At 41.0% G+C, this 16,029-nt stretch overlaps 1 protein-coding gene across 1 annotated transcript in view; it reads right to left on the bottom strand.

Annotated features, from left to right (window-relative positions):
- The window catches only part of MYO9A (myosin IXA), a 309,544-nt gene extending 293,609 nt beyond the window's left edge, over positions 1 to 15,935 (bottom strand). Inside the window, exon 1 of the mRNA XM_090270072.1 lies at positions 15,519 to 15,935. The gene's annotated coding sequence lies outside the window, so the exon portion shown is untranslated. The remainder of the gene's footprint in view (positions 1 to 15,518) is intronic.
- Between the last annotated feature and the right edge of the window lie 94 nt (positions 15,936 to 16,029).

Raw genomic sequence — 16,029 nt, 5'->3', positions numbered from 1 at the left:
TAAACTTTTTTGCTGCTCACCACGTCTTAATGGCCTTCTGAACGAATCCATTCTTACATTTTGGTGCCAAAACCCAGGACTGGGACACCAGCTTGACAGGGACTCCCCAGTCAGACTCAGCCCCGAGCCCGCCCCAATCCTTGGACCCGGAGTCTCTCAGATCTCCATGAGTGGGCAGCTCAAGCTTCCACTCTGGATTGCTAACCCCATCTGCCTCCTTTTTCCTCCGACGCCTTCCCCAACCGCCATTTACTCTCAGTCAACACCAGTCATCTGATTCGCAGGTGAATCCTTGCCTTTGTCTCCTCTGGTGACTCAGTTTCCTGGTCTATATGAGACCGCTCTGGGCAGTGCGGCCCTAAATCTGAGCGTTCAGTCAGAACCACTCCCGGAGTCACCTGACTTCTCCGGTCAATCTGGACCCACTCTCCCAGGCCTGACGACTCCTGGGGACACCCAGAACGGCTCAGTGCCTCTCCTCTAGGCCTTAGCTTCTCCACTCTCTAGTCAAAACAGGGACACTCATCTCAACAGATTGCAGAGCCAGGAACATTAGCTTGGATTCACTCTTCTCTTCTTTCTCAGACTCACATTAACCCTAACCACCGCCATGGGAATCAGTCAGTCTCTCCCACCCAAAGATACCCCTCTTGGGTGTTTAGTCTGTAATCTCAGACCTCTCCAACTAAATGGAGAAGTCAAGGCCCGTCTTTCTGTCCACTGTCGCGTGGCCCCAATATCCTCTGCATAACCAGAGTCGGTGGCCCGAAAATGGCACACTTGACTTCAGAGTTCTCACAGACCTCGACAGCTTTCTCCGACAGTTGGGCAAGTGGTCAGAAATTCCCTATGCTCAGGCTTTCTGGACCCTTCGGAGCAAACACTCTCTCTGCGAACAGCTCACTACCCACCAAATTCTCCTTGCCCGGGAAAAACAGCCTTCCTCTCGACCCTCTGCACTCCCTTTAACTCCTCCTCCTTCTTCGGACACCTTCAATCCCACTGACCACCCACCTCTCTATGACCCTGCACCGGATGCCCCCTCGCCCCCTTCAGAACCCCAGCCACCTGACTCCCCACAGTCTCCAGCCCCCCAAGACCCCGGACCTCCTCCTCCCCACGCCCAATCCCGCAGACCCATCCGTACTGCCTCTTCCCCGGCTCCCTCCCCCTCCAATCAGCCTCGCCCTTCTGGTCTCTATCCCCTCCACAAGGTTGCTGGTAGAGACAACGTCACACAAGTACACATCCCCTTCAATTTAGCTGATCTTTCCCAAACTGAGCAGCGTCTCGGTTCTTTCTCCAAGGACCCCACTCGTTCATCAGAGTTCAGATACTTAACCTAGTCCTATGACCTTACTTACCAGGACGTTACCACCATCCTTATTTCTACCACAACCTCCAAAGAGAAAAATTGTATCTGGAAGGCTGCCACAACTTATGCTGATGAGTTACATACCGAAAGACCTGCAGACGCTGACTATCCCGTTGGGTCGGCAGCAGTCCCCACAACCCCCTCTCATTGGGATTATCAGATAAATTCCCCTGACCTTCACAAAATGTCCCACTTTCTTGCGTGTCTCCTTGCTGGGATGCGCAAATCGGGCTTTAAAGCTGTCAACTATGACAAAACTCTCGCAGTCACCCAGAGTCCTAGTGAAAATCCAGCTGCCTTCTTAACAAGACTCACAGAATCCATCCAAAAATACACCAATCTAGACCCCACTTCGCCTGAGGGACACCTCTTTTTACACACCCACTTCATTACTCAATCGGCCCCAGACATTCAAAAAAAGCTCCAAAAATTAGAGGCGGCCCCAAGACCTCCCCAAAGCGAACTTATTCAGGTCACCTTCTGAGTGTTCAACAACCAGCAAGACAAACAGGAACAAAAAGAAAAGGAGAGGGAAAAGGAGTGAAAGGAATGGGAAGATAAGCGGTATCTTCTGCTAGCTAATGCCCTGGAAAACTCCTCCAAGGAACAAAATGAGCATAAGGGCAAAGCCTCCACCATCAGACAGCCTCCAGGCTCCTGTTTCCGGTGTGGTCAGGAGGGACATTGGGCAAAGCTCTGTCCAAACCCCCACTTACCTCCTCCAGGTCCCTGCCCTCTCTGTCAAAAGATAGGTCACTGGAAGCGTAACTGTCCAACGGCTTCTAACTGGGGGACTGGACTGCCTACCCCTGCAGTGGAGCTGGACACAGGCCTCTCAGTCCCAGACCTCCTCGGACTTTTCACCGGGCCTGACGGGCCTGGGTTCAGTAGCCCCACCTCTCATCAACACAGCTGCAAAACCCAAGGTAAACATATTGGTGGCAGGTAAGCTTGTCTCTTTTATCCTTAATATGGAAGCCATGTATTCTGTCCTGCCCAAATTTTCAGGGCTCCTAACTCCCTCTGCCATATCGGTTGTAGGAATAGATGGCAAAGCGACCCATCCCCCAAGTACCCCTCCCCTAACCTGTCTGACTGAGCATCAGGCATTCATCCATTCCTTTCTAGTCCTACCCCATTGCCCAAACCCTCCTCTCTTCAGACAGATAATGGCCTTCCCTTTCTTTCACAAATATCCCAGCAAGTGCCTCAGGAACCAAACATCAAGTGGCGGCTCCACATCCCATACCGACCCCAGTCATCAGGGAAGACAGAACGAGCTAATGGCCACTTCCAAGGCAATCCCCAACCTCGGCTCCTTCCTCAAGACCTCCCTCTTGTCCCACCTCCGACACAAATGAGACCGGCAGTGGTCTGAGTTTGGCAGACATGCATACAGCAACCCTACCCTTGAACAACCAGGAATAGGGCGTTCCATATATAGAGGTTTCTTCTGGTTCACAGGAATACCCCAATTACAGAAATCAGTACTAAATCTCTCTTTATCCCTTCAAGAAACTTGGAATGCCAGCCTCCAAGCCCTTAGAAAAACAGCAGGAATCCATAAACAGCCTAGCAGACATAGTTCTCCAAAACAGGAGGGCCCTAGACATCCTCACAGCTGAAGCAGGCGAAACCTGCGCCATGCTAAACAAAACTTGCTGTTTTGACATTAACAATACAGGCACAATAGAAAAAATTTACAAAAACTTAAAAAATACATTAACATTATTGCCCAAACTAGGGAACAGGCATATGGAAAATCCTGGTTCGCAACCTTCCTCTCATACTTCTACTCTCCCTTCAAAGTGATCCTAGTGCCTCTCATAACCCCACTGCTTCTCCTATTATTCCTCAACCTTGGCTCTTGCTTCCTCAAACAGTTAGTTAACTTTATTCAAAAAAACCCGGTCCAATCCATGACAGCCTCTACCGTCCATAACATACTCTTTCAGATATCAACCCGTGGCAAACCCGACCCCAAGCCGGCACTCAACCCCTCCCATTGCCCTAACTCAGCAGGAAGTCATTATAGAAGAGAGATTCAATGAACCCCTCTCCCATCCGGTCTCTGGCACACAAAACCACCCTGCCCCCCCAAAAACTCCCCACCCCTCAGCTCTTTTTATTAAAACAAAAAGGCTAGACTGACATCCCCAGTTCCCATGCCCCACCCCACTCCCCATCTGCAGCTGCCTGGGAGATAACGGTGCTTCAAATTGAAAATAAACAAAATCACGTTCTACTTTGATCAGCCCGTCACAGCCGCAGCTGCCAGAAGGCCAGACCCCTAACAAGGCAAAAAGTCCCCGTCTCTGCTCTCTCTCTATAAAAGCCCCTTCTCCCCTAGAAAGGCGGAGTCCTGATCACCCACAACAGAGTCCTGATCACCCCACTTGCTAAGCTCAGAGTCCTGACTGCCCATGGCAAGGCTCCCTCCCTGCTTGCTGATCCCCCAATAAACTTTTTTCCTGCTCTCCGCACCTTAATAGCCTTCTGAGCGGACTTCATTCTTACAGAAACAAATTCCTTTCAATCACTACAGTAAAAGACAATTCAGATCTCAATGGTTGGGTTCCCTAACCTCTAATTTCCGTTTCACAAGCCCAGAGCTCAAATTCCTTGTATCCCGACAGGTATCCTTCCCTCTCCCTTTATAGCATTCCTGATCTCTTACTCATAACACTCATACTACACATCTTATCTGCCTTACTAGATTCTAAGGAGCTGTCCAGTGAATGTCTAGAATCCTATACAATCTGAGAGAGTTAAGGCAGTAGAGATGAAAAAGAAAAGCTAAAGTTAAGGAGAGGGAAAGGTAGGGAAAAGAAGTGAGAACAGAACTTGAATTATCCTTACATGACAACACCCAGGTCATTAAGCTTTTATTTCCAATATAGTAGTCCCTCTCTATATCGCGGTTCACTTATCGCGGACTCACTGTATTGTGGGATTTTTAAAAATATTATATTATTTATCGCGGATTTTTCACTATATTGAGGATTTTGCGGTACTGAATACATACATTGTTAAAGTTACATAGGTTTAAGAGTTAGAATATGTTTAAGAACATAAGTAGTGTTTATAAAAGTGTGAAAAAGGTTAATAAGGGAGTGGGAAAGGTTAATAAGGGACTGGGAACGGTTTATAAGTGTGTGGGAAGGGTTTATAAAGCCTTAAAATATATAGAAATACTAAAATAAGTGTAAGGTTCCTACTTCACAGATTTTCACCTATCGCAGGGGGAACTAGAACATAATATCCGCGATAAGTGAGGGAATACTGTAATTCAAGGAAAGACTTGTGGAAAGACTGCAGGTAAATTGCGTTCTGACCCTCTGACCCTGGTACATGAAAGAATTAACACATTAATATTTGTTGATATCAATAACCTAATATTTAGGGGCAAAAAAAGTTGCCTATGTCTCAAAATACATCTTGTTTCTCCTGACATTCTTTTACCAACAATAACAACATCAAAAAACACAACAACGAAGTCCCCTCAGACTATAAGTCTCTCTGGAACAAATCACCTCATTCTAAATTACTTGAAGAAGAAACTTTATTTTTTAATTAATTTATTCCACATGTAATACAGTTCAAAAGATTGAGCATAAATATACATCAGATTCAGACTATTAGTAAAATTATGTTATATCAACACAACAGATATTATGCCTCCATAAAAAAGAATGAGAAAAATCTGTGTGTACCAAGAGCTCTATAAACCAATATGGAGTACTACCCAGAATACACTGTTAAGTGAAAAAGAGAGAGAAAGAAACAGAGAGAGAGAGAAGAGGTATAGAAAAGCATATATAGTATGTTACCTTTGGTGTATGAAAGAATACACACATAAACATACATCTTATTTTTAAAGAAAGAAAAATACTGGAATGATTGATCAGAAACTTATAAAATGTTTACTTATAGGGAAGTAAGGAGAAAACAGTAGAAGGGATGAGAGTGAAAATGAGGTTTCTACATATAGCTTTTCATCTGGTTTGTCCTTTTAAACAATGTGGTTTATATATTCAAAGGGCAACATTAAATCAAAAAACAGGGGAAGCAAACCCTAAAATGAAAAATAAATGGACCTAACTACAATCAAATTGCAAAAAATTACACTGAAAAAATGATTAATTAACTTTTTTTAAAGATTTTATTTATTTTTCAAGAGAGGGGACAGGAGGGAGAAAAAGGGGAAGAGAAAGATCGATTGGTTACCTCTCATACGTGCCCCAACCAGGGGCCTAAAAGCAATCCAGGCACATGCCCTGAAGAGGAATCAAACCAGCAACCTTTTGCTTTGTAGGAGGATACTCCACCAACTGAACCATGCCGGTCAGGATATTTAAATAACTTCTGAATACAGTACTAACAATAAGTATATCTTTAGTGGCATACATTCCAAAGACACATGAAAAAAAAAAAGTCTCAAACTTTACTGAGTAGTTTATTTTGAAACTACTTTAGGTAAACAAAAATTACATATACCAATGTTAATAAAAACTAAGATTTTCAATGTAAAGTAGATTAAAACTAAAGTAACTTATAAAAGATAAAGAAAGAAACCTGCAATGTTGAATTTGATGTAAAATTATCAGTATGACCTTATGCTTTTCTTCCCTCCTTAACAGGCCTAAAAGCAATGACAGCCCCATAACAAAGAGCACACTTAGCATCCAGATATTGGTTTCTAAAAACCATAAGGAGACAGAGCTCAATGGAGAAATTGCTGATTCCAGTCTTAGGCAGCAAAGTCATGGTGAGCCAAGATTATCTTGTATGCAAAAATAAGGAAATCACTCAAATACTAATAATGGGTTTATGCAAAAAGAACTCAGGAGACAGCTTGAAGGGGTTCCCAATGTCCAATTTCAAACAATTTGAACATCAAAAAGAACAATGTCTAAAAAAAGAAAAAGTAAAAAAAAAAGAACAATGTCTATAACAACTTGTAATATTATACAACAAATAAAAATCTGAGACCAATAAAAATTTGAGACCATAAAAAACTCACTTGTCACCATTGTAGATGACTCTTAGACCAACTCCTCACTCTGAAAATTAGGTGGAAAAGAATTAAGCATTTACTTATTTTGCCATTTTCGGAGAAACTGTAGTTCACTTCCAGTTGATGACGGTTATACGTAAAGGTCTTATTAACTGAAAAACTACAGCTAATAAATGTAAATAAATTACAGAGTTAGAAAAATCACCAGTTTTCAACCTTTAGTTAAATAACTGATTTGTCTAAGGCTCAACAAAGGATGCTAAAACTATTAGGTAAAACATATTGAAGAATGGAATGGTACCAAGGTATGGTAAAAAAAGTATCACCCCAATAGATTACTGTACTTGATGATCACAGGAAGAAAATATATGCTTTTACAATGTAAGACATAACAAACACCACTTTAAACCTCGTAAAACTGAAATCATAATAGTGACACTATGTATCTCCCATAATATATAACACTGAAATATAACATCACCTATGAAGTATTCTTGCCAAAACTTTTTAACATGGATCTAATCAAGCCTTTAAAATGTAACCTCCATTTTACAGGACATACAGAGAACAAAGGACCAAGTTAAGCAAATCACAAAGAAACAATCAGATAACTCTTAGAAAACAGATCATTGTATTGTACAAGATCTGGCCTTGCAAAACAAATTTCAGTATCATAAAAAAGGGGAGTGGAGAAAGGAACTTTTACTTGATTAAAAGAAACTAAAAATATAATCAAATGTAATGCCAAATCTTGACTGAATTCTGGTTTTAAAAAATCGTTTTGTGGTACAATTGGGAATATTTAAATATAGAGTAAACATGAAAGGTTATTATGGAATTATTGTTTTTTTCTTTGGTATTAGTAATGGCACTGTGGTGATACAGAGAGTATCTATTTTCTTAGGCATCATATGCTAAAGTATTCTGAGGTTAATTTCATGGGGGCTGGGTGAAAAAAGTGAAGGGATTAAAAAAACAGGTTCACCCTGGTCAGCGAGGCTCGATTGGGCGTCACCCGAAATGGGAATGGTTGCGTGTTTGATTCCAGGTCAAAGCACATGCCTAGGTTTCGGGCCAGGTCCCCGGTTGGTGATATGTGAGAGGCTATAGATCAATGTTTCTCTCACATCGATGTTTCTCTCCCTCTTTTTCTCTCTCCCTTCCCCTCTCTCTAAAAATAAAATCTCTTATAAAAATAATAAATAAAAATGTTTAAAAAGGTTCAGTGCAAGTATATCAAAAACATATACCTAGAGATCCATAAAGATATGGATGGCATACTGTTAACTTCTGAACCTAGATGGCAAATATAGCAATATTATTTGTTCTATTCGTTCAACTTTCCAACATTTTCTAAGTTTTTTAATTATAAAACTGCAGGGGGGTGACAGAAAGAGAATTAAAAGAAAGCAGAGGTGCAAAGTATGTGAGAAAAAATAGGAGTTAAAAATCATTTATAAACACATATCCACACAGTCATCTGAAGACCTTTCAACCTTACATAAAAAAATCCAGAGATTACTCAGCCCACTATCACCTGATCAATATAAGTAAACAGATTTCAAACAAATACTTACACACTACAAACAGCAATAGCATTACAATCTATCAATGATTTAAGGAATGTTTGTCACTGGTAAACAGAACATTTTGTTATAATATCTCACAATGAATCAAAATACATTCTGACATCCATTAATATTATATACTAAGACACTGAAAAAAGCATTTCTTTGAAATTTTTTGAATTGAAAAATGTGGTTACACTAGAAAGACAGCTAGCTAGCTGTGATCCTTCTAAGAGTTACTTCTGTTAGCAATAAACTTTGATTAGTCATTTATTCTAAATATCACATAATGAAACTCTAAGTTCTTGATCTCATACTTAAACATATCAAGAAATAAGACATATTCAAGGAGGAAAAGGGATACTTATTGAATAACAACTATGTGCTTAGTGCTTTGCAGAAAGTGCTTTAATCATTATCTTGTGAGGTAAATAAAAGTGACTTGCCCACAAATGACAGCTCACAAGTAATGAGGCTGGAAATTGGATCATGGTCTATTGGAAATCCAGGTTTGAAAGTCCATATGCTTTCCAATTAATTGGCCTTAATAATATCAATATTTACGCACAGCAAAATCCATCTAAGGAAAAACTATATTTCAAAAGTACATCCATAATCAAAGAGCTATATAATCTTAAAGTTGAAAAGTCAAAACTGTCAAGTACAGCATAATAAAATCAATAATATTGCCATAACTACGTAGGTTGCCAAGTGGGAACACTTTGAAAATACAAAGTTATTTAACCACTATGCTACATACCTGACACCAATACAAAATAATAGTGAAAGTAAACTGTAATTGAAAATTTTTAATTTAAATTTAATAAATCAAAACTAAGAAAAAGTACAATCTAAAATTATTGCTAGTTGCAAAAAGAGCAATTCTCAGCAAGCCAGCTGTATATCTATGACATAGGACATTTAGTCCTTTCCTCACTGGACACATAAAATTATACTCCAGTTTCCCACTGGATGATCCCACTGCCAAAATACACTAGCAATGTAATTCAAATTAAAACACAAAGACCCCCTGGCTGGTGTGACTCAGTGGACTGAGCACGCATCTGCGAACCAAAGTGTCCCAGCTTCGATTCCCAGTCAGATGCACATGCCTGGGTTGCATGCCAGGTCCCCAGTTGGGGGCGCACAAGAAGCAACCACACATTGATGTTTCTCTTCCTCTCTTTCTCCCTCCCTTCCTCTCTCTCTAAAAATAAATAAGTAAAATAAAATCTTAAAAAAAAAAAAAACGAAAGATCAACCATGTTTTACATGTTTACTCATCTCAAGCATATTCTCCAGTCAAAATGAATAGGCTATCTTCAGAAAATATTCTTTGATCACATTCTTTTCTGACACTCTAAAATACTAAACTAATAAGAAAATCTACTTAAATAACAAATATCCCACAATTGAATTATTAGGATGTTAGTATATTTTTTAATTTGTCTACTGCATAAAAGTATACCAAAATTACATTTCTATAACATAATGGAAATTATGTAGGTTCTTTCCATAGGAGCAAAATTGCAATACCTATGTCTCTTGTATGTCAAAGGGTACACATAAAATATGTAGAGAAATCTTTATGTTAAAGAGTTTTCTCATTTAAAATTAAATCATCTTTGAACTGGTTTAATGTCTAGAAGAGGTTATGAGGTGGCCTGTAGAGTTGTAATATTCTGTATCTTTTTTTTATTTTTAATTTTAGAGAGAGGGGGAGGGAGAAAGAGAGGGAGAGAAACATCGATATAAGAGGAAAACATCGATTGACTGCCTGCCATACGTGCCCTGACAAGGGACTGAACCTGCAACCCAACCCAGGCATGTGCCCTGACCAGGAATCAAACCAGTAACCTTTCATTTTGCGAGACGACACCCAACCCACTGAGCCACATTGGTCAGGGCTATTCTGTATCTTGATGTGGGTGTTGGTTACATTGGTGTGCTCACTTGGTAAAAATTCACTGAGCTGTACATTTATGATCTGTGTACTTTTATGTATAATTTATAAAAATCTTATATATTTTTTAAATCCTCAGTCTAAAAATTTGCTTAATTATATTATACTGATACCAAAAAAGTTAAAGACAATGAAGAAAATCGAGTAACCAGGAATTTTATTAGAGCTATGACAGAAGTAAAGCACTGTGTACAGGAGCACACAGGAGTGGCACCTAACTTAACATGGAAGAGCTTACTGAAGATACAGTGAGTCCTAAAGTTCAGACAGGAGCTAAACAAGCAAAGAAAGGGGGAAGGGAAAGACAGGAAAGAGAACAGAGAATGAAAAGAAAGAAGAGGAAGCCTACATTCATTAAAAGTGAACCAAAGAATTTAAGGAAGACAGCAAGGAAGGAAAGTCCAGATCATTAAGGATCTCATATACACGCCATGCTACAGTCTAAACTTTATCCTGAAAGCAATGAGAAAACACTGAAGATCTTTCAGCAGCCAAAAGGACATGATTAGATTTGTATTTCTACTATAAATTTCAATTATGGTGCCTGCCATGCTTGCAATCCCATTTTGTGAGAAATTAGCCTGTACACTGCCCCATGCTTTTCACCATTATGATCTTGCTCCACTCCCATATGTGCAAATAAACACACGGCCAACACTAAATGGTGAGTGGTCACATGACCAAAGTACACAGGCTTGGTAGCAGTCTATGAGAAAAGCTGAGTCAAAGAGATTGTTTCTTGGAAATTCAACCCAGAAAATCCTAGGAAGAAAGAAGTTAACAACAGGAGCTCAAGTTAAAAAAAAAAGCAGTTAGGAGGCAAGATGCTAGCATGGAAGAGATACAGTGGTTATAAGAAGGCAGAAATTAGGAATAAATGGGAGCTATGGGATTGGGGGGCAGGGGGCGGAATTGGAGCCGAGAGAAGAAAACAGGCCAAAAAGAAGTAGAAAGGGTAGCAAAGTAAACAGTAAATAGAGCAGAGTCAAATCTGTCTTTCCCTGCTTCTAGTTTTGCTTATTAAGCTCCTGTTCTTCTTGAGACCAAATTGTTTAACTTTTCCTGGGTTCCCTTGTTTCCTGGGTTTCATTTCAATAAGCACTCCACTACTTAAGGTAACCAGTCTCTTCTTTGCAACTGAAAAAGCCCAACTAAATGAGCATTTTAGAATAGAGTTACTTCCTCTGGTAGCAATGAGGTGAATTGAAGAATATGGCATAACAACTGTCAGAAGACAGAAGGCAAGACAACCACTTAGAAAGCTTTACAAAAGTCCACCAGATATTTTGGGTTAAAATTAAGTAGAGACAACAATTACAGCAATTAGGAATGGTATGAAATATCATGAGGGAGAAGGCACAGGACCTAGGTGATATTGGTAGTGAAAGACAATTTCCAGGTCCCTGAAGGCTTCATGAGGAAAAAATGGTGCTGTTCATCAGGATAGGAAATCAAAAGAAAAAATTTTGTTGCAGTTTGTCTCCCTTACTCACCTTTCTGGGGGCAAAAAAAGGCAAACAAGAGTTTTATATTGTACATGTTTGAAGTGCTGTTTAACTGTGAGTCCAAGTGGAGATGTCCATTAGCAGTGATTATAGAGGTCTAGAGTAGAGGCAAGAGTCCTGAACAGCAGTTCCAGACTTAAGAATATATACATTAAGTTGGTGTTATGGTTTTAAAACATGACAAAAAACTCTTTGACTAATATTTATTTTAAATTAACATAACTAAAAATTATGCAAACTAAAAACTTAATATTCTTAATAAACCACATTTCAAACCTCCCGCACTTCTCTGTGAAGACTAAACAAACTTCTATAACAGTATAATCCAAATGATCAGGAAAGATGGAGTTTATATTACTAATTCCTAGTGAGATTTTACTTTTACTAAAAAAAAAAAAAACTAAGTTTAATGAAAAGATGCTCTACGTTACTAATCTTCAGAGAAATGCAAATTAAAACTATAATGAAAATGTAACGTCACACCCATCAGAATGGCTATCATCAAGAAATCAACAAACAAATGCTGGCGAGGATGTGGAGAAAAGGGAACCCTCCTGCACTATTGGTGGGAATGCAGAGTGGCACAGCCATGATGTGAAACAGGATGGAGAGTCCTCAAAAAATTTTTAAATGAAACTGCCTTATGACCCAGCAATTTCACTTCTAGACATATATATTCAAAGAAACCCCAGACACTACTTTGAAAAGATATATGCACTCCTATGTTCACTGCAGCATTATTTACCATAGCCAAGATGTGGATAAATAAGTGGCAGTACATATACACAATGGAATATTACCTCATCATAAAAAAGAATGAAACCTTACCATTTGTGACAGTATGGATAGATCTAGAGGAGTGAAATAAGTCAGGCAGAGAAAGACAAACACCAAATGATGTCACTTTTAAGCAGAATATAAAAAGCAAAATAAACAAACAAAACAAAGCAAGTCTCATAGATAGAGAACTGACAGTTGCCAGAAGGGAGAAAGGCTGGAGGGATTAGTGAAAAGGGTGAAGGGATTAAGTACAAATGGGTAGTTACAAAATGGTCAAGGAGATGTGAAATACAGCATAGGGAATAATGTCAATAATATTGTAATAACTCTGTGTGGCGCCAGGTGGATACTAGACTTATCGGGGGGATCACTTTGTAAATGATACGATTGTCTAACCACTATGCCGTACAGCAGAAACTAATATAAAATAATACTGAATGTCAACTGTAATTGAAAAATAAAACTTAAGAAATCAAATGTAAAAAAAAATCTACTTTAAAATGAATTTCTAAATTAAGAGACAAAAATCTAAGTTTCCCTCATGAATTATAAACCACTAATGTTAACAAAGGGGGGAAAAGATGTTAAAAAGTCACATTAGACAGTGAACCTCACTACTGATACTTAAAACTATAATAACCTCACTACTGATACTTAAACTATAAAACTATTCTTTTAAAAAACTTAATCACATAATTTACTAGCTCAGACATTCAACTTTACCTGTACTGTAAATGTTGGGTTTATGTCCTACAGTCTTTTCTCCTCTCATCTATACCCTTTTCCCCCAAAATCTACTACTATGCACTCAGAACTTGATAAAGGCCTCAAGCCTCAAATCCAGCTGCCTACTGGCCATCTACATCTGACAAAGGTATAATCAAACTCAACATGTCACAAATTGGATTCTTCTTTACAAAATAAAAAATACTCCTTCCTCATATGGATCATCACCTCAGTGAAAGGTACAAACTAGAACCCAGATCTCGTCTTCTATGAACCTCTCCCTAGTCCCAAATCTTGTCTGTCAGTACCCAAATCCAGACCCACTACCATCATTTGCCTGGATTGCCCTCCTGATATTCCTGACTTTAGCCTTAATCTACACTTAAATCCACTCTCCTCACCGCAGCCATAATGACCTTTTAAAAATGCAATTCAGTCCCCTACTTTTAATCTTTCCATAACATATCTGATAAATATTATATAATCACCATCAAAGCTAGTCACTCCATGGAAGTTCAGCAGATCAATGAAATTTATTTTTTGTAGCTTCAGCATAAAAAAATCATCAGAAAATGTTTTCAAATCCTGAAATATACTTAAAGCATACATATAAAGCTGATACATTTAAATGAAAAGCATGCAGCACTGTTTGTGGAAGCAAAAACTCAAACTACCTCAAGACCACCAAAATGGAACACTACCATCCAGCCAGTAAATAAGGCATCACCATATGTACTGTGGTTGAATGATCTCTAGGATTTATTATTAAGTGGGGATAAAAACCTATAAACACAGTGTACAGTATGCTTTACTGTGTTTTAAGAATAATAATGTGTAGACTTATATGCTAGAAATATCACAGCAAGGGCATACACCAATATGTAAGTGGTGGTTGTCTCTAAAGACTGAAAATGGGTACTTGGAGAAACTTTTTACTGCATATTCTTTTAACCCCTTTGACTTTTCTTTTTAAGATTTTATTTATTTATTTTTAGAGAGAGGGAAAAGGAGGGAGAAAGAGGGAGAGAAACATAAATGTGTGGTTGCTTCCTGCATGCCCCCAACAAGGGACCTAGCCCACAGCCCAGGCCTGTGCCCTGACTGGGAATTGAACCCGTGACCCTTTTGTTTGCAGGCTGGCACTCAGTCCACTGAGCCACACCAGCCAAGGCTGACTTTTATATTATGTCTATTTATTACCTATAGTTTTTAATTTGATTTTTCCCCTCCTCAGTTGCACAAAAAATATTTTTAATGTACTGACTACAAAAACCTCTCTCTATACTTCATCCCTATAACGTTAAAATTATGCATTGATCATTTGGTGTTACATTTTCTTCTTGACAGTTCAGGAGTTCAACTTCAACAAACATTTTATTCAATATTTTACTACTGCTGAGAAGGCTGTTGATAATGACACCAATGAACATTGCATGAAAATCGTACTTGATCCTTGGAAAAGCAAGACAGCAGTACCAAGGAGCAGAAATTTATTAAACTGACATTAAATCTTTAAGAATTAAGGAAAGCTACAAATCTTACTTTTCCAGCAAATTCAAAAACATCAAAAAAAAAAAAAAAAAAAACCTCCCCAGTATCCTTCAAAACCAGTCCAAAAAGACCTGTAAAATCTGCAAGATGAAGCAAATGCTACTACATGGAGACACAGTTATTATACATCCAATTTGTGGTATGTGATTTAACCCTTACAGATATTCCTAAAAGATCAGATCTGGACGATCTCATTCGTTCTACATAAGACAAGATGAGAAGCAGGCTGTGACCTTACAACAGCACACACCCCTGCCCTGGACTTCCACAGGCTTCCCTATCCCCGCCTTCCATGGCCACCAGATTAAACCCTTCAGACGTGGGTTTCAGCTGGTCCTCCTTAAGCCCAACTAGGGAGGATACACTAGGCTAAGCACATGTCCCTTCCCCATTTCCTGGCGAAATCCTTTCAACCGAAGAAAGGATTACAACCTGGAAAAAAGATTACAAGGTCTGGCTAAGACGAGGTCTGTGGGAGGAGTGGGGAGAGGGCGGGGTGTCTAAAGAGGGGCTGACACCAGATCTCCTGGGAAGTAAGAGCATCACGAAAGAGATCATCTGAAAGCCCAGTTAAGCAGGTAAAGATCTAGTTGGTTTGGGGGTGAGCGACCTGGAAGGGGAAGGTCTGCTGGGAAAGAGGAAGGACAGCAATGGATCTGCCTTGGAGCTGGGGTCGCAATGGGTTAGGGGCAGCGGTGACTGGGTCTCGGAGGAACTGTGATCCAGTAAGCTCACGGGAGGATGTAACGGAGTCTGGAGGCTCCATGAAGACTCCTAAAAGTCCGAGGAGGGTTCTAAGGGGGTGTGCTGGGGGTCGGGGGCCCGTGACAACCGCTGGGACGAATGGAGGGCCGGAATGGTGTCTGGCCAATGGAGATACGATGAGGGGTCTAATGGGGACCTCGGGCAGTGATCTGGAGTCTGCTCCAGGGCAGACCCGCTCGTGGAGCTGCCCCGCTGGAGCCCAAAAGCGAGACTGAGACGTGGACCGGGCCGGACGGCGCGGCCGCTGGGCGGCTAGGGCGGGTCTTACCTCGGGCTTCGCCTTGGTGGCCACCACAGCCCCTACTCTATGGCGGAAGCCGCCTCCCCCCTCGGCCCCAGGGTGAGGCCGGAGGAGAGAGCAGAGGCCAAGGCCAGCAAGGGTCGGAAGATTCCGGGAGGGTGGGCCCAGCAGCCTCAGGGTCCTGGCGAGCGGCTGCTGCGCATCCCCCGCCCTGTCAGAGAGACTCCACCCGGCCTGGGCAGGCACATCCCCCGCCGCACCCCGCCCAGGGAGCGCGTTGGACCGCTGCCTCCACCGCTGTCGCCGCCTCAGTCTCTGTCCCGGACGCCTGCGCCACCAACTCTCAATGTCCTGGTTACACTCGGAGAAGCCACCACCCACCGGCACCGGGTCCTTAGTCGGCTCCGGCCCGCGCGCCTCCGACCCCGCGCACGCGGCCCCGCCCCGCACGACTCCGGCTGCAGATGAGCAGGCGCGCGCGAACTTACCTCCCACGCCCCCTACCGCCTGCGAGAGTCTGCCTGCCGGCACGTGACGA

The sequence above is a fragment of the Furipterus horrens genome, unplaced genomic scaffold (genome assembly GCF_987537825.1).
Source record: "Furipterus horrens unplaced genomic scaffold, mFurHor1.1.pri manual_scaffold_3, whole genome shotgun sequence".
In the NCBI taxonomy this organism is placed as follows: Eukaryota; Metazoa; Chordata; class Mammalia; order Chiroptera; family Furipteridae; genus Furipterus; species Furipterus horrens.
The sequence above is the reverse complement of the archived record's forward strand: the minus strand, read 5'-3'. Positions and strand labels throughout refer to the sequence as shown.